Source organism: Peromyscus maniculatus, chromosome 23, assembly GCF_049852395.1.
Source record: "Peromyscus maniculatus bairdii isolate BWxNUB_F1_BW_parent chromosome 23, HU_Pman_BW_mat_3.1, whole genome shotgun sequence".
Lineage (NCBI taxonomy): Eukaryota > Metazoa > Chordata > Mammalia > Rodentia > Cricetidae > Peromyscus > Peromyscus maniculatus.
Genome location: NC_134874.1, coordinates 55,099,057 through 55,103,782, shown reverse-complemented (window position 1 = coordinate 55,103,782; position 4,726 = coordinate 55,099,057). Strand labels below are relative to the sequence as shown.

Here is a 4,726-nt window from a genome sequence, read left to right as displayed (position 1 = left end):
AGTTGCTGGGGTTGAAGGCGCATGCCACTGTACCTGGCTGGATGAAGTAACCTCAAACGCCATCCGTATTCAGGTCGACCTGCAGTCTCCAGTGAACAGCGTGACAGCTGGACTGTGAGTGTGGGGGGTGGGGTGGGGTGGGGGATGGAGAGTCTAGAAGGCAGAGCCCGAAGGCAGTCATAGCCAGGCTCTTCCTTGTGCACAGCCAGCTTTTTCTGCTGTTATAACCAATTGTGTCATGCTTTCATAATTTGAAAGGCATCCAGCAATCAAAATACCAGAAAAAAAAAAATCTCTGTCCCGTATGTTTCACCCTTGCCCGACTTACCCGCCGGAGAATAAACACCGTCATCGCTGGTGGCTGTTAAGGCAGTGGAGCTCAGAGGAAGCGGCTTCACCTATGCACCCTGTGGCCCGCAGGCCGGGGTCCCAGCAGGGAGCCCAGAGGACAGGGCTGGAGAGGACAGAGGAACTGCAGAAATCGGCTGCTGTGGATGGAAGCCGTCTGTCCTTCCTCGGAGCCCAGGCTGGTGGTACCTGAGGGTAACGGGCTTTCAGGAAGTGGAGCCTAGTGGGAGGACTTGGCTCATCCCTGCAAGGGATTATGGACACTTCTCCCTCCCTCCCTGCCTCCCTCTCCTCCCTGGCTCTAAGCATACTCTTTCCTTTGTATGTACGTGCTCCTCCCATCGTAATGTAAGACGGCACGGAGGGGTCCTCGCCAGAGCATAGGCCCAGCGGCTTGCACTTTGGACTTCTGTATGGTACTTTCCAGTGGAGTAGAGTATTCTAAGGTATGTTACTTTGGTTTATGCTGCATGTGTTTAACTCTGTGAAGCTGTGTTGCTACTGTGCCTGTCTAAAACACCTGATGGTCTAATAAAGAACTGAACGGCCAATAGCAAGGCAAGAGAAAGGATAGGTAGGGCTGGCAGCCAGAGAGAATATATAGGGGGGAGAGATCTGGAAAGAAGCGAGGAGCCAGAGAAGCAGGAGGACACCAGGGGCCAGCCACCCAGCTACACAGCAAGCCATGGAGTAAAAGTAAGATTTACAGAAGTAAGAGAACGGGAAAAGCCCAGAGGCAAAGGGTAGACGGGATAAGTTAAGTTAAAGAAAGCTACCAAGAAATAAGTCAAGCTTACCGGGCGGTGGTGGCGCACGCCTTTAATCCCAGCACTCGGGAGGCAGAGCCAGGTGGATCTCTGTGAGTTCGAGGCCAGCCTGGGCTACCAAGTGAGTCCCAGGAAAGGCGCAAAACTACTCAGAGAAACCCTGTCTCGAAAAACCAAAAAAACAAACAAAAAAAAAACAAAAACAAAACAAAAAAAAAAAAACAAAAAAAGAAAGAAATAAGTCAAGCTAACGCAGGGCATTCTTAAGTAAGAATAAGGCTCCATGTCTGTGAGTGATTTATTTGGGAGCTGGGTGAGGGCCCCCCCCAAAAGAGTAACAAAACAACAGCATTCCAGAACTGTAGCTAAAAAGCCTCTTTATAAAGCCAGCCTGCCTCTGGTGTTGTATTATAGTCATGCAAAATAGACCAATGCAGTGTGGCCAATAGTGTCTTCCTGGCAGGGACAGCTATTCATCTAAGAATGAGCTCTGCCCGGGACATAAAACACAGACGAACACACAATAACCATATCAACATAGACCATCAGGAAGCCCATTGCCTAACTGTGCTCGAAACGGCCAGTGCCTGCCAGTAATCCCGTCCTGTTATCTGGGGCCTTCCGTGACGGCGGCGTCACAAGGTCACGGAGTCAAAAGAACATTCGTAAACACCATCTGCTGCAGACTGCAGGGAGGCAGTGATGTTTCCCGCATCCTTCCGCTGCCTCCCCAACGTGCCCTTCCTTGACAACAAGGGTACCAGGCTGGAGACCTTGTAAGTTCACTCCACAGGAAGCCCTGGGCCACAGACCTGTGTGTCATCCCCTGGCCATAACAACATCTCTGATGAACACACCTTGTGCTTATTTCAGAGATCTTCGAGTCTCTGGATATCAAGGAGGGTGTGTTGTGACATGGTCAAATGACTCACAGCTGTAGCCCTGGGTGGCCTCAGACTCACTGGTACCAACTTCCCAATCCTACCTTCCTCAGTGGCAGTCATGTGTGCTTGTATTTCCTGGAAAAGCCTGTCCCTCCCCCCAACCGCCCCCCATTTAATGTGTTTGAGTGTCTGTCTGGATATACAGCTGTGTAATCATGTGCATGCATTGCCTGTGGAGGCCAGAAGGGGGCATCAGAACCTCTGGATCGGGAGTTACACATAGTGGTGAGTTGCCATGTGGGTGCTGAGAACCAAACCCAGATCCTCTGCAAGAGCAGTCGGTGCTCTTAACCACGAGGCCATTTCTCCAAGCCCTGCAAAGCATGGCATTTGAAGCTGGATAGCTTTAGAGCCTCAGAAGCCTCTTTTTCCAGACCCACACTGAGTTGGTGTTTTTGACCACAGCCTGTGGGTTTCCCATAGCTCCAGCTGTCACATGGCGAGTCTTGTCCCCAAGTCCAGAGTCCGTGCACCTGCAAGACAGGCCCAGCCCCGCTGCTCACTGTGGGTGCTCAAGGAAACCAGGACCTCTCTGAGGGTTGGTGTCCTCTTCCTCATAGAGGGTATATACAGACTGTTTCGCCTCATGGATCTTTTGTGAGAATCAAACTAGACAATTTATGAGGAGTTGCTTTGCAGACCATAAAACTCTGAGGACACATGAGGCACTCTGATTGATTTGCTGTGTCTTAGGAAATGACAGGCTCTCCTCAGGGTCCTCTATGTTCAAGCATGTATAAAATAATATATATACACACACTCATCTAATAAGCGTGCAACTGGACTCTTTCATGGTTGATCCAAGTTCACTGGCAAATCTTGTATAAAATTGGATGCAATTCCCTCTGTGCATTCTGTTGCTGTTGGTAGAGATGGGGGATGGGGACAGCGTTTGCCACCAACAATTAAGACTTTTAAAGGCAGCATCCTTTCTGGCCAGCATTATTCCGGCTGGGGGCTGGGTTAGTGTCTCCAGCTCTAGTGTTTCCTAAACGGGAGCTCTGAGAACAGGGCTCAGCACAATGCGTTGCTTCAGACTTTCAAAATGCAAATCAGTCTTGCGACTTGAAGTTCAGAATACTCTTCTAAATTTAAATGAGAGCCGCTTTAAAATTTAGGAAGACAATCTGGCCAGGATTATTAAAATTAGAAATAATCGTCTTTTGGGGTCTAAACCATGACAAAGCGTCTAAGAAGGCTGGCGTTCCTGGAGAGCTGTCCTGGCGCCTGGCTGGCACAAGGCATCTCGTCTAACTATCATGAACTCTACTTTTCAGATGAGGAAAGCCAAGCTGCTGCATCTGGCCAGCCGCACCTTCCCTCAGACGCGTCTCACAGAACTGTTGTATAGGTCGACCTTCCAGCCGAACAGCAGCCACCTGCTGGGTCCGCCTGCAAACATCCTCTCAGCCGGGCGTGTTGCTGGTGACATCCCCTCGTAGAAGGAGGGCAGGGGAGGGTACCGGGACCTTCGGTTTCCTAGTCAGTCCCTCTGTCCTACCAGCTGTCAGCAATTCTGCCATGATGACACCTGGCCTCCGGGAGGGGCTACAAGAAATAGTTTTGGGGGTGGTTGAGGGAGAGCGCTCCAGCTGTGTGGATGTGGGAACGCCATCATCCAGCTGGGTAAAGACTTTCTTTCCAGTGCAGCCTTTGGTGTGGGGTCGGGAGTGGGGCATGACACCCACACCTCTGTAGGTAACCCCTCTGTAAGGAAGCCCAATAAACACATCGATTCCCCCAGAGTGAACTTGGATGGCCTCACACTCCGTCTGCTGTGGAGACCTCAAAGGGAAGGGTAAACCGTGTCTGCATCTCCCCCAGGGAAGGGGTTTCAGCAACAGCCACTGTCAAAATGTGCATCGATTAGATGGATTAGATTCCAACTAAACGAAGCCCTGGCCAATAGAGAATTCCAGAAGAGCCAGTCCCATCCTACTGTAGAGCAGTCACAAACTGCCCCCCAGACTTCCCACTTACTACAGAAGGTCCCAAGACTCAGACAGGCGGCAGAGTGGAGCTGTGCATCGTATTGATATGTATCACGGAGGACTGTAGACTCTGCACCAGGCACTTTCCAGCGGCTTTGCACTCCGTCGCGGCAGTTCAAAGAGTCTGTGTTTTACAGATGCGCAGGGAAGAAGATCAAGCTCTCCGAAAGGAAAAGTCGTGTTTGAAACCGTCCACACAGCGCTAACAGCAGAGGAGTGGCGGAGCGAGCGAATTTATTTCTATATTGCTGACAACATGTTTATGACCCAAAGATGCAGAATAGAAATGGATCCACTTCAAAGCCATGCACACAGGCTCTCTCTCTCTCTCTCTCTCTCTCTCTCTCTCTCTCTCTCTCTCTCTCTCTCTCTGTCTCTCAGAACACAGGAAGATGGCGAACAGTTTGGGAGTTGGAGTGCAATGAAGTTTTTAACCCCTCAAATTGTCTTCTCTTAAATTTTAATCTCTTAAATTCTCTTCAGAATATTGCTTTCACAATTAACAAAATGGAGAGGTGAGGAAATTCTGTTATCCCACGGTGCCATTTTAGTTGAGGGTTGTGATAAATAAATGATGGAAGAAAATCCCGAAGTCAGCCGTTTGAAACTTTTGCCCTCACGTGGGATGTGCAGGGCGGGGGTGGGGGGTGGGGGGGTTCTAAAGCAGCTTTCTGAT

At 50.1% G+C, this 4,726-nt stretch overlaps 1 long non-coding RNA gene across 1 annotated transcript; it reads left to right on the top strand.

Annotated features, from left to right (window-relative positions):
* The first annotated feature begins 258 nt into the window (after positions 1-258).
* Positions 259-4,490, top strand: LOC121825384 (uncharacterized). The gene is made up of 3 exons (XR_013047519.1): positions 259-533; positions 702-794; positions 3,337-4,490. It is a non-coding gene; the product is annotated as an uncharacterized LOC121825384 (long non-coding RNA).
* Positions 4,491-4,726: the final 236 nt, after the last annotated feature.